At 56.7% G+C, this 18,101-nt stretch overlaps 1 protein-coding gene across 2 annotated transcripts in view; it reads left to right on the plus strand.

Annotated features, from left to right (window-relative positions):
- Positions 1–11,921: 11,921 nt before the first annotated feature.
- The window catches only part of LOC142470779 (tetraspanin-1-like), a 32,009-nt gene continuing 25,829 nt past the window's right edge, over positions 11,922–18,101 (plus strand). The window contains exon 1 of one of the 2 annotated variants that reach the window (XM_075577488.1): positions 11,922–12,103. The gene's annotated coding sequence lies outside the window, so the exon portion shown is untranslated. The remainder of the gene's footprint in view (positions 12,104–18,101) is intronic. The other variant, XM_075577487.1, reaches the window with a different exon arrangement.

Genomic DNA, 18,101 nt, shown 5'->3' on the forward strand with positions numbered 1-18,101 from the left:
CTCATTGTGTCACCTGGCTGTGTGTCCCCTCCCGTCACTTGGCTGTGCCCACCCCCCTCCTGTCACAGTGTCACCTTACTGTGCCCCCCCCTCCTGTCACTGTCACCTTACTGTGCCCCCCCTCCTGTCACTGTGTCACCTGGCTGTTTTTCCCCTCCCCTGTCACTTATAACCTGCGTGTGCCCCCCCCTCCTGTCACTGTCACCTTACTGTGCCCCCCCTCCTGTCACTGTGTCACCTGGCTGTTTGTCCCCTCCCCTGTCACTTTATAACCTGCGTGTGTCCCACCCATCACTGTGTAACCAGGCTGTGAGTGCCCCCCCCCTGTCACTATGTCACCTGGCTGTGTGTGTCCCCCTGTCACTGTGTAACCAGGCTGTGTGTGTCCCCCTGTCACTGTGTAAACCAGACTGTGAGTGTACCCCCCCTCTCATTGTGTCACCTGGCTGTGTGTCCCCTCCGTCACTTGGCTGTGCCCACCCCCCTCCTGTCACGGTGTCACCTTACTGTGCCCCCCCCTGTCACTGCCACCTTACTGTGCCCCCCCTCCTGTCACTGTCACCTGGCTGTTTGTCCCCTCCCCTGTCACTTTATAACCTGCGTGTGTCCCCCTATCACTGTGTAACCTGGCTGTGTGTCCCATCCATCACTGTGTAACCTGTCTGTGTCCCCCCCTCTCACTGTGTAACCTGGCTGTGTGTCCCACCCATCACTGTGTAACCTGGCTGTGTCACCCCCTATCACTGTGTAACCTGGCTGTGTGTGTCACCCCCTATCACTGTGTAACCTGGCTGTGTGTGCCCCCCCCCTCTCACTGTGTAACCTGGCTGTGCGTCCCCCCTATCACTGTGTAACCTGGCTGTGTCCCCCCCTCTCACTGTGTAACCTGGCTGTGTGTGTCCCCCCCTCTCACTGTGTAACCTGGCTGTGCCCCCCCTCTCACTGTGTAACCTGGCTGTGTGTCCCACCCATCACTGTGTAACCTGGCTGTGTCCCCCCCTATCACTGTGTAACCTGCTGTGTGTGTCACCCCTATCACTGTGTAACCTGGCTGTGTGTGCCCCCCCCTCTCACTGTGTAACCTGGCTGTGCGTCCCCCCTATCACTGTGTAACCTGGCTGTGTGTCCCCCCCTCTCACTGTGTAACCTGGCTGTGTGTGTGTCCCCCCCCTCTCACTGTGTAACCTGGCTGTGTGTCCCCCCTCTCACTGTGTAACCTGGCTGTGTCCCCCCTATCACTGTGTAACCTGGCTGTGTGTCCCCCCTATCACTGTGTAACCTGGCTGTGTGTCCCCCTCTATCACTGTGTAACCTGGCTGTGTGTCCCCCCTATCACTGTGTAACCTGGCTGTGTGTCCCCCCCATCACTGTGTAACCTGGCTGTGTGTGTCCCCCCCTATCACTGTGTAACCTGGCTGTGCGTGTCCCCCTATCACTGTGTAACCTGGCTGTGTGTCCCCCCTCTCACTGTGTAACCTGGCTGTGTGTCCCCCCCTATCACTGTGTAACCTGCTGTGTGTCCCCCCCATCACTGTGTAACCTGGCTGTGTGTGTCCCCCCCTATCACTGTGTAACCTGGCAGTGTGTCCCCCCTATCACTGTGTAACCTGGCTGTGTGTGTCCCCCTATCACTGTGTAACCTGGCTGTGTGTGTCCCCCTATCACTGTGTAACCTGGCTGTGTGCCCCCCCCTATCATGTGTAACCTGGCTGTGTGTCCACCCCCTATCACTGTGTAACCTGGCTGTGTGTGTCCCCCTATCACTGTGTAACCTGGCTGTGTGTCCCCCCCTATCACTGTGTAACCTGGCTGTGTGTGTCCCCCCCTCTCACTGTGTAACCTGGCTGTGTGTGTCCCCCCCCTATCACTGTGTAACCTGGCTGTGTGTCCCCCTCTCACTGTGTAACCTGGCTGTGTGTCACCCCCTCTCACTGTGTAACCTGGCTGTGTGTCCCCCCCTATCACTGTGTAACCTGGCGGTGTGTGTCCCCCTATCACTGTGTAACCTGGCTGTGTGTCCCCCCTATCACTGTGTAACCTGGCTGTGTGTGTCCCCCCTATCACTGTGTAACCTGGCTGTGTGTGTCCCCCCTCTGTGTAACCGGGCTGTGTGTGTGTCCCCCCATATCACTGTGTAACCTGGCTGTATGTCCCCCCCTCTCACTGTGTAACCTGGCTGTGTCCCCCCTATCACTGTGTAACCTGGCTGTGTCCCCCCTATCACTGTGTAACCTGGCTGTGTAACCTGGCTGTGTGTCCCCGCCTATCACTGTGTAACCTGGCTGTGTGCCCCCTCTATCACTGTGTAACCTGGCTGTGTGTCCCCCCCCCTATCACTGTGTAACCTGGCTGTGTGTGTCCCCCCCTCTCACTGTGTAACCTGGCTGTGTGTGTCCCCCCCCTATCACTGTGTAACCTGGCTGTGCGTCCCCCTCTCACTGTGTAACCTGGCTGTGTCCCCCCTATCACTGTGTAACCTGGCTGTGTGTCCCCCCTATCACTGTGTAACCTGCTGTGTGTCCCCCCTATCACTGTGTAACCTGGCTGTGTGTCCCCCCCTATCACGGTGTAACCTGGCTGTGTGTCCCCCCCTATCACTGTGTAACCTGGCTGTGTGTGTCCCCCCTATCACTGTGTAACCTGGCTGTGTGTGTCCCCCTATCACTGTGTAACCTGTCTGTGCCCCCCTCTCACTGTGTAACTTGTCTGTGTCCCCCCCCTCTCACTGTGTAACCTGGCTGTGTCCCCCCCCTATCACTGTGTAACCTGGCTGTGTCCCCCCCCCTATCACTGTGTAACCTGGCTGTGTCCCCTCCCTATCACTGTGTAACCTGGCTGTGTGTCCCCCCCTATCACTGTGTAACCTGGCTGTGTCCCCCCCTATCACTGTGTAACCTGGCTGTGTCCCCCCCTATCACTGTGTGACCTGGCTGTGCGTCCCCCCTATCACTGTGTAACCTGGCTGTGCGTCCCCCCTATCACTGTGTAACCTGGCTGTGCGTCCCCCCCTATCACTGTGTAACCTGGCTGTGCGTCCCCCCTTCTACTGTGTAACCTGGCTGTGTGTCCCCCCTATCACTGTGTAACCTGGCTGTGTCCCCCCCCTCTCACTGTGTAACCTGGCTGTGTGTCCCCCCTATCACTGTGTAACCTGGCTGTGTGTGTCCCCCCCTCACTGTGTAACCTGGCTGTGTGTGTCCCCCCCTATCACTGTGTAACCTGGCTGTGTGTGTCCCCCCTCTCACTGTGTAACCTGGCTGTGTCCCCCCCCTCTCACTGTGTAACCTGGCTGTGTCCCCCCCTCTCACTGTGTAACCTGGCTGTGTCCCCCCCCTCTCACTGTGTAACCTGGCTGTGTGTCCCCCCCCTATCACTGTGTAACCTGGCGGTGTGTCCCCCCTATCACTGTGTAACCTGGCTGTGTGTCCCCCCTATCACTGTGTAACCTGGCTGTGTGTGTCCCCCCCTATCACTGTGTAACCTGGCTGTGTGTGTCCCCCCCTCTCTGTGTAACCTGGCTGTGTGTGTGTCCCCCTATCACTGTGTAACCTGGCTGTATGTCCCCCCCTCTCACTGTGTAACCTGGCTGTGTCCCCCCTATCACTGTGTAACCTGCTGTGTAACCTGGCTGCGTGTCCCCCCCTATCACTGTGTAACCTGGCTGTGTGCCCCCCCCCCTATCACTGTGTAACCTGGCTGTGTCCCCCCCCCTATCACTGTGTAACTTGGCTGTGTGTGTCCCCCTCTCACTGTGTAACCTGGCTGTGTGTGTCCCCCCCTATCACTGTGTAACCTGGCTGTGTCCCCCCCCTCTCACTGTGTAACCTGGCTGTGTCCCCCCTATCACTGTGTAACCTGGCTGTCCCCCCCTATCACTGTGTAACCTGCTGTGTAACCTGGCTGTGTGTGTCCCCCCCTATCACTGTGTAACCTGGCTGTGTAACCTGGCTGTGTGTCCCCCCCTATCACTGTGTAACCTGGCTGTGTGTCCCCCCCTATCACTGTGTAACCTGGCTGTGTCCCCCCTATCACTGTGTAACCTGGCTGTGTCCCCCCTATCACTGTGTAACCTGGCTGTGTGTCCCCCCCTATCACTGTGTAACCTGGCTGTGTGTGTCCCCCCTATCACTGTGTAACCTGGCTGTGTGTCCCCCCCTATCACTGTGTAACCTGGCTGTGTGTGTCCCCCCCTCTCACTGTGTAACCTGGCTGTGTCCCCCCTATCACTGTGTAACCTGGCTGTGTCCCCCCCTATCACTGTGTAACCTGGCTGTGTAACCTGGCTGTGTGTCCCCCCTATCACTGTGTAACCTGGCTGTGTGTCCCCCCCTCTCACTGTGTAACCTGGCTGTGTGTCCCCCCCTATCACTGTGTAACCTGGCTGTGTGTCCCCCCCTCTCACTGTGTAACCTGGCTGTGTGTCCCCCCCTATCACTGTGTAACCTGCCTGTGTGTAACCTGGCTGTGTGTCCCCCCTATCACTGTGTAACCTGGATGTGTGTTTCCCCCTATCACTGTGTAACCTGTCTGTGCCCCCCTCTCACTGTGTAACTTGTCTGTGTCCCCCCCCTCTCACTGTGTAACCTGGCTGTGTCCCCCCCCTATCACTGTGTAACCTGGCTGTGTGTCCCCCCTATCACTGTGTAACCTGGCTGTGTGTAACCTGGCTGTGTGTCCCCCCTCTCACTGTGTAACCTGGCTGTGTGTCCCCCCCTATCACTGTGTAACCTGGCTGTGTGTAACCTGGCTGTGTGTCCCCCCCTATCACTGTGTAACCTGGCTGTGTGTCCCCCCCTATCACTGTGTAACCTGGCTGTGTGTCCCCCCCTATCACTGTGTAACCTGGCTGTGTGTAACCTGGCTGTGTGTCCCCCCCTCTCACTGTGTAACCTGGCTGTGTGTCCCCCCCTATCACTGTGTAACCTGGCTGTCGTGTAACCTGGCTGTGTGTCCCCCCCTATCACGTGTAACCTGGCTGTGTAACCTGGCTGTGTGTAACCTGGCTGTGTGTCCCCCCTATCACTGTGTAACCTGGCTGTGTGTCCCCCCCTATCACTGTGTAACCTGGCTGTGTGTCCCCCCCTATCACTGTGTAACCTGGCTGTGTGTAACCTGGCTGTGTGTCCCCCCCTCTCACTGTGTAACCTGGCTGTGTGTCCCCCCCTATCACTGTGTAACCTGGCTGTGTGTAACCTGGCTGTGTGTCCCCCCCTATCACTGTGTAACCTGGCTGTGTAACCTGGCTGTGTGTAACCTGGCTGTGTGTCCCCCCTATCACTGTGTAACCTGGCTGTGTGTCCCCCCCTATCACTGTGTAACCTGGCTGTGTAACCTGGCTGTGTGTCCCCCCCTATCACTGTGTAACCTGGCTGTGTGTCCCCCCTCTCACTGTGTAACCTGGCTGTGTGTCCCCCCCTATCACTGTGTAACCTGGCTGTGTGTCCCCCCCTCTCACTGTGTAACCTGGCGTGTGTCCCCCCCTATCACTGTGTAACCTGCCTGTGTGTAACCTGGCTGTGTGTCCCCCCCTATCACTGTGTAACCTGGCTGTGTGTGTCCCCCTATCACTGTGTAACCTGTCTGTGCCCCCCCTCTCACTGTGTAACCTGGCTGTGTCCCCCCCTCTCACTGTGTAACCTGGCTGTGTCCCCCCCCCTATCACTGTGTAACCTGGCTGTGTGTCCCCCCCTATCACTGTGTAACCTGGCTGTGTGTAACCTGGCTGTGTGTCCCCCCCCTCTCACTGTGTAACCTGGCTGTGTGTCCCCCCCTATCACTGTGTAACCTGGCTGTGTGTAACCTGGCTGTGTGTCCCCCCCTATCACTGTGTAACCTGGCTGTGTGTCCCCCCCTATCACTGTGTAACCTGGCTGTGTGTCCCCCCCTATCACTGTGTAAACCTGGCTGTGTGTAACCTGGCTGTGTGTCCCCCCCTCTCACTGTGTAACCTGGCTGTGTGTCCCCCCCTATCACTGTGTAACCTGGCTGTGTGTAACCTGGCTGTGTGTCCCCCCCTATCACTGTGTAACCTGGCTGTGTAACCTGGCTGTGTGTAACCTGGCTGTGTGTCCCCCCCTATCACTGTGTAACCTGGCTGTGTGTCCCCCCCTATCACTGTGTAACCTGGCTGTGTGTCCCCCCTATCACTGTGTAACCTGGCTGTGTGTAACCTGGCTGTGTGTCCCCCCCTCTCACTGTGTAACCTGGCTGTGTGTCCCCCCCTATCACTGTGTAACCTGGCTGTGTGTAACCTGGCTGTGTGTCCCCCCCTATCACTGTGTAACCTGGCTGTGTAACCTGGCTGTGTGTCCCCCCCTATCACTGTGTAACCTGGCTGTGTGTCCCCCCCTATCACTGTGTAACCTGGCTGTGTAACCTGGCTGTGTGTCCCCCCGTCACCTGTTTATCTTCTGTGCAAATGCCCTGCGCTCCGCCGCCGCCATCACCGCCTGGACCGCGACTCCAATACCGACCCGAGCCCCGAGGTGACCCGCCCCCAACACCGCCCGGTGACCCGCCCCCAACACCGCCCGGTCACACGCCCCAACACCGCCCGGTCACACGCCCCCAACACCACCCGGTGACCCGCCCCCAACACCGCCCGGTGACCCGCCCCCAACACCGCCCGGTGACCCGCCCCCAGTACCGCCCGGGGACCCGCCTACCTGATCCTGAGCGCGCCACAGCGACACAGTGTGGAGATTTAGCGGTACTGCAGATGGACAGCTGCAGACAACAGCGTCACTAGGTGGTGATATACAGGTACTGCAGACTGAAGCTAATATCTACGTGCAACAGCGACACTGTGTGCTGGGATAGAGATACTGCAGCCTGAAATCTGATGGCTACGGGGAAGAGCGACACTGTGTGGTGGTATAGAAGTACTGCAGCCGGACAGCTAATATCTACGTGCAACAGGGACACTGTGTGGTGATATACAGGACTGCAGCTGACAGCTAATATCTACAGACAACAGCGACACTGTGTGGTGATATTACAGGTACTGCAGCTTGAAAGCCAATATCTACGTGCAAAAGCGACACTGGGTGGTGGTATAGAGGTACTGCAGCCTGACAGCTGATAGCTAAAGACAACAGCGACACTGTGTGGATATATAGAGGTACTGCAGCCTGAAAGCTAATATCTACGCAGCGACACTATGTGGTGCTATAGAGGTACTGCAGCCTGACAGCTAATATCTACGTGCAACAGCGACACTATGTGGTGCTATAGAGGTACTGCAGCCTGACAGCTGATATCTACAGACAACAGAGACAGTGTGGATAAATGAAAGTACTGCAGCTTGCATCTAATATCTACAGACAACAGCGACACGTTGTGGTGGTATAGAGGTACTGCAGCCTGACTGCTGATATCTACAGACAACAGCGGCACTGTGTGGAGATATGAAAGTACTGCAGCTTGACATCTAATATCTACGGACAACAGCGACACTGTGTGGTGATATAGAGGGGCACAGCAATAGATTGTATGGTAATGCAGAGCAGAGCCAGAGTCCACATGTGAAAAAATAAAATTTTCCAAAGCAACTCCAAATAAAGATGAATTTATTGTGTTAGCTCACAATGTATAAGGTGTGGTGATTAGAGGTGCTGCAGCATGACAGTAATATATACTGGCAACAGCGACACTGTGTGGTGATATAGCGTACTGCAGCCTGACAGCTAATATCTACAGACAACAGCGACACTGTGTGAAGATATGAAAGTTCTTTTTGTTCACAGCTGCAGCAGATTCAATCTCAACCACCCCAGTGTGCATCTGCGTTGCCCAAAAGATGGACAGCCCCCACCTCCCCCCCTCCCACCTCCCCCACTCCCACCTCCCCCACCTCCCCCCTTCCCACCTCCCCCCACCTCCCCCCACCTCCCCCACCTCCCCCCTTCCACCTCCCCCTTCCCCTCCCCACCTCCCCCCTTCCACCTCCCCCCCACCTCCCCTTCCCACCTCCCCCCACCTCCCCCTTCCCACCTCCCCCTCCTTCCCCCCCACCCTCCCTCCCCCTCCCCCCCTCTCTCTCCCACCTCCCAAACTCCCACCTCCCCCCCTCCCCCTCTCCCACCTCCCTCCTCCCCTCTTCCCCCTCACACCTCCCCCCTTCCCCCCTCCCCCACCTCCCCCCTTCCCCTCCCCCACCTCCCCCCCTTCCCTCCCCCACCTCCCCCCTTCCCCTCCCCCACCTCCCCCCCTCCCACCTCACCCCTTCCCTCCCCCACCTCCCCCTTCCCCTCCCCCACCTCCCCCCTTCCCCTCCCCCACCTCCCCCTTCCCCTTACCCTCCTCCACCTCCACCCTTCCCTCCTCCACCTCCACCCTTCCCCTCCTCCACCTCCACCCTTCCCCTCCTCCACCTCCACCCTTCCCCTCCCTCCTCCACCCTTGCCCTCCACCTCCCTCCTCCACCTCCCCCCTTCCCTCCTCCACCTCCCCCCTTCCCTTCCTCCACCTCCCCCTCCCCCCTTCCCTTCCTCCGTCACCCCCCCCCCTTCACCTCCTGTCACCCGCCCTTCACCCTCGCCCCCACCTCCCCCTCCTGTCACCTCCCCTCCACCCCCCCTTCACCCCCCTTCACCTCCCCTCCACCCCCCCTTCACCTCCCCTCCACCCCCCGTCACCCCCCTTCACCTCCCCCCTTCACCTCTCCTCAACACCCCTCACCCCCCTTCACCTCCCCACCACCCCCCCTTCACCTACCCTCACCCCTCTTCACCTACCCTCACCCCCTTCACCTACCCTCACCCCCCCTCACCTCCCCTTCACCTCCCCCCACCTCCCCCCTTCCCACCTACCCCTTTGCCGCCCTCCACCCCCCTCCACCCCCCCTCCGCCCCTTTGCCTCCCCACCGCCCCCCCCCCCACCTCCCCCACTCCCACCTCCCCACCTCCCCCTTCCCACCTCCCCCCCACCTCCCCCCACCTCCCCCACCTCCCCCTTCCCACCTCCCCCCTTCCCCTCCCCCACCTCCCCCCTTCCACCTCCCCCCCACCTCCCCCTTCCCACCTCCCCCCACCTCCCCCCTTCCCACCTCCCCCTCCTTCCCCCCACCCTCCCTCCCCCTCCCCCCCTCTCTCTCCCACCTCCCAAACTCCCACCTTCCCCCCCTCCCCCTCTCCCACCTCCCTCCTCCCCCCTTCCCCCTCACACCTCCCCCCTTCCCCCTCCCCCACCTCCCCCCTTCCCCCCTCCCCCACCTCCCCCCTTCCCCTCCCCCACCTCCCCCCCTCCCACCTCCCCCCTTCCCCTCCCCCACCTCCCCCTTCCCTCCCCCAACTCCCCCTTCCCCTCCCCCACCTCCCCCTTCCCCTTACCCTCCTCCACCTCCACCCTTCCCCTCCTCCACCTCCACCTTCCCCTCCTCCACCTCCACCCTTCCCCTCCTCCACCTCCACCCTTCCCCTCCACCTCCCTCCTCCACCCTTGCCTCCACCTCCCTCCTCCACCTCCCCCCTTCCCCTCCTCCACCTCCCCCCTTCCCTTCCTCCACCTCCCCCTCCCCCCTTCCCTTCCTCCCGTCACCCCCCCCCCTTCACCTCCTGTCACCCGCCCTTCACCCTCCCCCCACCTCCCCCCTCCCGTCACCTCCCCTCCACCCCCCCTTCACCCCCCTTCACCTCCCCTCCACCCCCCGTCACCCCCCTTCACCTCCCCCCTTCACCTCTCCTCAACACCCCTCACCCCCCTTCACCTCCCCTCCACCCCCCTTCACCTACCCTCACCCCTCTTCACCTACCCTCACCCCCCTTCACCTACCCTCACCCCCCCTCACCTCCCCTTCACCTCCCCCCACCTCCCCCCTTCCCACCTACCCCCTTTGCCGCCCTCCACCCCCCTCCACCCCCCCTCCGCCCCCTTTGCCTCCCCCCCGCCCCCCCTTCGCCTCCCCTCCTCCACCTACCGTCACCCCCCTTCACCTCTCCCCCTTCACCTCCCCTCACCCCCTCCTCAACACCCCTCACCCCCCCTTCACCTCCCCTCCACCCCCCCTTCACCTCCCCTCCACCCCCCCTTCACCTCCCCTCCACCCCCCCTTCACCTCCCATCACCCCCCTTCACCTCCCCCCTTCACCTCTCCTCAACACCCCTCACCCCCCTTCACCTCCCCCCCTTCACCTCTCCCCCTTCACCTCCCCTCACCCCCTCCTCAACACCCCTCACCCCCCCTTCACCTCCCCTCCACCCCCCCTTCACCTCCCCTCCACCCCCCCTTCACCTCCCATCACCCCCCTTCACCTCCCCCCCTTCACCTCTTCTCAACACCCCTCACCCGCCTTCACCTCCCCTCCTTCAATGCCTTTCGCCCACCCGCCCTTCTGCCTTTCACCCGCCCACCGCTCACACCCCTGCGCCACACAGCCGCCGGACGCACTCAACAGACACCCGCCACACTCGACACACACCCGCCGCCTCTCACCCACCCCACACACTCAACACACACCTGCTGCCTCCTGCCCCTACGCAACAACATTACTGACCAGCTGTCACCCGCACTCGCCACACACCCGCCGCCTCACACCCTAGCAGGACCCCGACCCACAGCCAGCACTCACTACCCACGCGCCACCCGTCCTGAACACCCACCCGCCGCCTCACACACGCTCACACCCTAGCAGGACACACGCCTCACATTTTCACATCACTTATGTCACCAAAATATACATTGTACTGTGGTGTGTTTACAATAAACCATTTTTATACAACATCGTATTACATTTTCTTCCATCTTTCTTTTCAACATTATTATCCAACCTTTCCAACAAATAGTCACCTATTGTTCCACCATTTATAAATAATACTACCTATTACGCATTTACATCCCGTGCAACGCCGGGTCTCTCAGCTAGTACATATTAAACTATTCCCGTTTAATAAAAGATGTGGTGTCCTGTCTGCTGCGTGCAGAAAGTTATGAGTTCCTATTCTGGTGTCATGCATGGAGTGAGTCAGGCATGGAGTGTCAGGCATGGAGTGTCAGGCATGGAGTGAGTCAGGCATGGAGTGTCATGCATGGAGTGTCAGGCATGGAGTGAGTGTAAATATTCTCTACAAATCACTAGCCTCATTCCTGGCACATATTAGAAATATACTTTTAAACACTGCAAATCTGCTCAGCTTCATAACCTTAGCGTGAGCACCTTCCTGAACCCCTACTCTAGGCTCAGGATACCTGGGCATGTACAGTATGGGGGTACCTCTGCTATACTGGGGAGCCCCATGCTATACTAAGGACTCTGTGTATGCCTGCAGATATCTTTTAACCCCTTCATACCCATTTACCTTGTCTGGAAGATGCTGCAGCAGGGACTCTGGCAGTGAGTCGTAAGAGCGTTTTCAGGGTACAAGGTTGGCGGAGTGATGCGCTTAGCTGTATCAGAGGATATCACTCAATCTCTGTATACAACTTTTGGGGTATCCCATAACCCGGAACCCCGCTACATAGACGCATTCTGCAAAGACTTTCTCCGATAAACCCACCCTGAAACTTACAGCCTAGAAATCTCCCGATCCCAGCATCCCCGGAGAGGAAATAAAATCACATCGTTCTTTAATGTCGCAAAATCAGTATACAGTTGCAGTAATACATTTTTGACATCTGGGTCCCAGAGCTGACACTCTAAGACCCTAACACACGGGTCAGGGTTAACCAAGTGGGCCTGAACTTTATTACAAGCCCAGTTAACCTCTTCCCCGCCACACTCATGCACACAAACACACACGCACTCATACACACTCATACTCCCACTCATACAAACGCGCGCACATATTCAGACACACTCATACACACAAACACACAGTCAAACACATACTTGCACACACACGCTCACAAACTTGCACACACACTGGCACACACACTTGCACACACTTGCACACGCACACCCACACACACAGCGTCCCTCCCCTCCCAGGTGAATGCGAGGAGTCTGGCTCAGGTGCAGAGTGAGGCTCAGTCCCCAGGAGAAGAGATCAGAGCGGCAGTGACAGAGACGCACACACAGGAGGGAGCTGTCACCTGCCAGCTCAGGGTCCCTATCATCAACAGAGACCTGCAGCCACCTCTGGGGTAGAACCCCAAAGCCTGTCAAGGTTTGTTTATTCTTCTATTCCCTCTCTCTGTCCTGTCACTGTCCCCTCTCTGTGTCTCCTGTCACTGTCCCCTCTCTCTGTCCCCTGTCACTTTCCCCTCTCTGTGTCACCTGTCATTGTCCCCTCTCTGTCTCCTGTCACTGTCCCCTCTCTGTGTCTCCTGTCACTGTCCCCTGTCACAGTCCCCTCTCTCTGTCCCCTGTCACTTTCCCCTCTCTGTGTCACCTGTCATTGTCCCCTCTCTCTGTCCCCTGTCACTTTCCCCTCTCTGTGTCACCTGTCACTGTCCCCTCTCTCTGTCCCCTGTCACTTTCCCCTCTCTGTGTCACCTGTCACTGTCCCCTCTCTGTCTCCTGTCCCCTCTCTGTCTCCTGTTACTGTCCCCTCTCTGTCTCCTGTCACTGTCCCCTCTCTGTGTCCCCTGTCACTGTCCCCCCTCTCTGTCCCCTGTCACTATCCCCTCTCTGTCACCTGTCACTGTCCCCTCTCTGTCTCCTGTCACTGTCCCCTGTCACTGTCCCCTCTCTGTCTCCTGTCACTGTCCCCTCTCTGTCCCCTCTCTGTGTCCCCTGTCACTGTCCCCTCTCTCTGTCCCCTGTCACTATCCCCTCTCTGTGTCTCCAGTCACTGTTCCCTCTCTGTCTCCTGTCAATGTCCCCTCTCTGTGTCTCCTGTGACTGTCCCCTCTGTGTCCCCTCTCTCTGTCTCCTGTCACTATCACCTCTCTGTCTCCTGTGACGGTCCCCTCTCTGTCTCCTGTCACTGTCCCTTCTCTGTCTCCTGTCACTGTCCCCTCTCTCTGTCCCCTCTCTGTGTCTCCTGTGACTGTCCCCTCTGTGTCCCCTCTCTCTGTCTCCTGTGACGGTCCCCTCTCTGTCTCCTGTCACTGTCCCCTCTCTCTGTCTCCTGTGACGGTCCCCTCTCTGTCTCCTATCACTGTCCCTTCTCTCTGTCTCCTGTCCCTTCTCTGTGTCTCCTGTCACTGTCCCCTCTCTGTGTCTCCTGTCACTTTCCCCTCTCTGTGTCTCCTGTCACTGTCCCTTCTCTCTGTCTCCTGTCACTGTCCCTTCTCTGTGTCTCCTGTCACTGTCCCCTCTATGTCCCCTGTGACTGTCCCTTCTCTGTGTCTCCTGTCACTGTCCCCTCTGTGTCCTGTCACTGTCCCCTCTCTGTGTCCTCTGTCACTGTCCCTTCTCTATGTCCTGTCACTGTCCCCTCTCTGTGTCCCCTGTCACTGTCCCTTCTCTATGTCCTGTCACTGTCACCTCTCTGTGTCCCCTGTCACTGTCCCTTCTCTGTCTCCTGTCACTGTCCCCTCTGTGTCCTGTCACTGTCCCCTCTGTGTCCCCTCTGCCCCTACTCACAGTGAATTAAAAAAAAAGATATTAGAAGTAAAGTTTTTTAGCTAAATAAAATAACAACAAAACAACACAAATTGCATTTATTGAATACACTTCTCTGTAATAATTCACCTGAAAAGGAGGGGGGAGAGAAGGTGCGGGGAGAGAAGGAGATGGGAGAGAAGGAGAGGGGAGAGAAGGTGAGGGGAGAGAAGGTGAGGGGAGAGAAGGTGAGGGGAGAGAAGGTGCGGGGAGAGAAGGAGAGTGGAGAGAAGGAGAGGGGAGAGAAGGAGAGGGCAGAGAAGAAGAGGGGAGAGAAGGTGAGGGGAGAGATGGGGAGGGAGAGCTGGAGAGTGTGCAGAGGGAGAGGAGAGGGGGGAGAGAAGGTGCAGGGAGAGAAGGAGAGGGGAGAGAAGGTGCGGGGAGAGAAGGAGAGGGGAGAGAAGGTGCGGGGAGAGAAGGTGCGGGGAGAGAAGGAGAGGGGAGAGAAGGTGCGGGGAGAGAAGGTGCGGGGAGAGAAGGTGCGGGGAGAGAAGGTGCGGGGAGAGAAGGTGCGGGGAGAGAAGTTGCGGGGAGAGAAGGTGCTGGGAGAGAAGGTGCGGGAGAGAAGGAGAGGGGAGAGAAGGTGCGGGGAGAGAAGGTGCGGGGAGAGAAGGTGCGGGGAGAGAAGGTGCGGGGAGAGATGGGGAGGGAGAGCTGGAGAGTGTGCAGAGGGGTGAGAGAAGGAGTGGGGGGGAGATGGAGAGAGAGAGATAGGGAAAGAGAGCTGGTTAGAGAGAGCTGGGGAGAGAGGTAGCAGAAAGGGGAGAGAAGGAGTGGAGATGGGGAGAGAGACGGAGAGAGAGAGATGGGAGAAAGAGAGACAGATGGAGAGAGAGAGATGGGAGAGAGAGAGATGGATGATAGACAGAACAGTGAGGAGAGGGAGGAGAGGGAGGGAGTAGAGAGACTGGAGAGGGGAGAGATTGAGGATAGTGAGAGGGAGAGGAGATGGATAAATGGAGAGAAGGGAGAGAGAGGAAGCAGAGGGCGTGGAGAGTGAAGAAAGAGATGGAGGATAGTGGAGAGAGAATAGCGAGGAGAGAGAGGGGGGGGCGGAGTGAGAGCGGGGAAAATAGGATAGAGGGATCTGAGGGAGAGGAGAGAGGGGAAGTGAGTGGAGAGGGGGGAGAGTGGGGAAAGAAGGATAGAGGGGGAGGAGAGAGAGAGAGAAAAGGGAAGCGTGAGGAGAGCGTTAGGCTTGTTATACAGTAGGCGCTGATGCTCGGCATTGCGCGCGCGTTTAGTCGCTAGGGTGCAAGCGGTGCCGCGCGCGGTTAGGGGGCGTGACTCTGACATCACAGCGTCAGGCCGCGTTGTTATTGGTTTGTAATTACCCTGGTCTGCCGCGCCACCTCCCACGGCCCTGCGCGCGTCCCAAGTATACAAACGTCTGGCTAACACAGCCAGTTATAACTGACGCGAGCGGTAGCGCATGCGTGCGCACTATGTTACACGCCTGAGTTGGGAGAGAGAGCAGAAGAGAAATGTACACAGGAAAGTCCCTGAGCGTCTCCAGCCGCCGGGATCATTATATTATTCCTGATTTATTTACACGAGAACAGGATCGCCGGCTAACCGGGTGTGTTTATTTCAAATAAAGGCATGTCACATGTCTAATTAATACATAAATATACATTTCCCCAGAGGAAGAGGGGGGGGGGTGTTCTTATAACAGGGGCTCCTCCATAAGGAATACATGTGATGTTCAATATATTATAGTGTGTGTGTGTGTGTGTGTGTGTGTGTGTGTGTGTGTGTGTGTGTGTGTGTGTGTGTGTGTGTGTGTGTGTGTGTGCGCGCACACAGGCATGTGCACACACAAAATATCATAATTTCAAATGCCCTCCCGCCCTTCAGCACTAGACCTGCAGAGCGCTTCTCTGCGATGTTCTGCGCTTCTGTGCAATGTTCTGCGTTTCTCTGCCTTGTTCTGCGTTTCTCTGCGATGTTCTGCGTTTCTCTGCGTTCCTCTGCGATGCTCTGCATTTCTCTGCGATGTTTTCTGCGATGTTCTGCGTTTCTCTGCGATATTCTGCGATGCTCTGCGTTTCTCTGCGATGTTCTGCGTTTCTCTGCGATATTCTGCGTTTCTCTGCGATATTCTGCGATGCTCTGCGTGTCTCTGCGATGCTCTGCGTTTCTCTGCTTTTCTCTGCGTTTCTCTGCGATGCTCTGCGTTTCTCTGTGATGCTCTGCGTTTCTCTGCGATGTTCTGCGTTTCTCTGCAATGCTGTGCGTTTCTCTGCGATGCTCTGCGTTTCTCTGCGATGCTCTGCGTTTCTCTGCGATGCTCTGTGTTTCTCTGCAATGTTCTGCGTTTCTCTGCGATGCTGTGCATTTCTCTGCGATGCTCTGCGTGTCTCTGCGATGTTCTGCATGTCTCTGCGATGTTCTGCATGTCTCTGCGTGTCTCTGCGATGCTCTGCGTGTCTCTGCGATGTTCTGCATGTCTCTGCGATGTTCTGCATGTCTCTGCGTGTCTCTGCGATGCTCTGCGTGTCTCTGCGTTTCTCTGCGATGCTCTGCGATGCTCTGCGTTTCTCTGCAATGCTCTGCGTGTCTCTGCGATGCTCTGCAATGCTCTGCGTGTCTCTGCGATGCTCTGCGATGCTCTGCAATGCTCTGCGTGTCTCTGCGATGCTCTGCGATGCTCTGCAATGCTCTGCAGCTGTTTCTAATTCTGAAGAAGTTACACATTCTCAGACTTTATTAATAAGTAATGTGGATGTTCTTTTACTGGGTAACATGTTAAGCTCGCCCTGTCTAACCTCTCACCCGCTCCTAATACAGAGAGACATCAGGGACACGTACCTCTCACCCCCTCCTAATACACAGGCATCAGGGACATGTACCTCTCACCTCCTCCTAATACACAGACATCAGGGATACATACCTCTCACCCCCTCCTAATACACAGATATCAGGGACACGTACCTCTTACCCCCCCTCCTAATACACAGGCATCAGGGACATGTACCTCTCACCCCCTCCTAATACACAGACATCAGGGACACGTACCTCACACCTCGTCCTAATACACAGACATCAGGGATACATACCTCTCGCCTCCTCCTAATACACAGACATCAGGGGCACATACCTCACCCTCTCCTAATATACAGACATCAGGGATACATACCTCTCACCTCCTCCTAATACACAGATATCAGGGATAAATAACTCTCACCCCCTCCTAATACACAGACATCAGGGATACATACCTCTCACCCCCTCCTAATACACAGGCATCAGGGACATGTACCTCTCACCCCCTCCTAATACACAGACATCAGGGATACATACCTCTCACCCCCTCCTAATACACAGATATCAGGGATACATACCTCTCACCTCCTCCTAATACACAGCTATCAGGGATACATACCTCTCACCCCCTCCTAATACACAGCCATCAGGGATACATACCTCTCGCCTCCTCCTAATACACAGACATCAAGGGCACATATCTCTCACCCTCTCCTAATACACAGACTTCAGGGGCACATACCTCTCACCCTCTCCTAATACATAGACATCAGGGGCACACACCTCTCACCCTGTAGACGGACGTTCACAGAGGTACACAATTGGAGGCTTTTATAAGGTGAAATTATAATAAGGCTTTACTGTGCCTTTTCCTTTTTATCAGGAAATCATCCAAACACAGGGGGGGAGAACAAAGCTTAATTCACTTGGGAGTATTTCTAGTGAAATCCCATGCAATTCACAACTCTTAGTTAAGCAGGTCTCCCAGCCCAAAATACATAGCATGACATAAGCAGATATAAAGAAGTCTCTTTAGAATGAAAGTCTTATCTGTTAGCTGCTGTAGAGTAAGCTTCTCTGCTCTCCTGGAACCGCACCCGTGCGTGCACAGAATATCAGCATCCAGATTTAGAAGTCTTCTTTGGTGTCTTGCAATCAGCTCTGCTGTTTCTTCTTGACAGAGCTCAAGACATGTGGTGTCTCCAAAGGTCAGCTCTCATTCAGAGCTAAGGAGTCACTTCCTGTCTCAAAGGCAGGCTTTTGTAAGCAATCTAATCAGGCAGGTGGTGTTTAGTAATTAACTACCACACTGCTAGATTAAAGGCACATTACTGAACAGGGATAAGTCCCCTGTTACATACCTCCCCTGTTTGTGGGAAGCTCGGGCTTACCACGGCCAAAGCCCATCCTTCCACTCTCATTCGAGATCTTTCTGTGACTTGAATGAGAGTGGATGGAGGAAGAGAACCCTCTGTCCCGCTGGGATTGGAGCCCTTTCTCCAGTTTATTTTTGTCTCCTCCCGAAGATGCTTGAGATCAGCACTCCTCAGTCGCTCGAGGAGGACTTTTTCCACGTAAAGTCTTTTTATCGCGTGCGCGGTCTTGAGATTTCTGTTGCGTCGGGCACTCCTCTTTTTGTAGACAAAGTGTATGGCAACAGTTGTAGAGCAAGTGGTCTTTCTGCAGCTTCTCCACACCACGGAGTCGCCAGTTCAGCTTCCTCAGCTAAGGATTCTTCTGGCTTTGATTCTGCACTCCTACCTCTGTTTGTTGCCTCTTGGGCAGCTGTAGGTTTGGCTAGTGCTTTCTTTGGTGGCTCAAACTTCGTAATTTTGTTTTGAAGTTGCGTG

The sequence above is a fragment of the Ascaphus truei genome, chromosome 20 (assembly GCF_040206685.1).
Source record: "Ascaphus truei isolate aAscTru1 chromosome 20, aAscTru1.hap1, whole genome shotgun sequence".
Taxonomy (NCBI): Eukaryota; Metazoa; Chordata; class Amphibia; order Anura; family Ascaphidae; genus Ascaphus; species Ascaphus truei.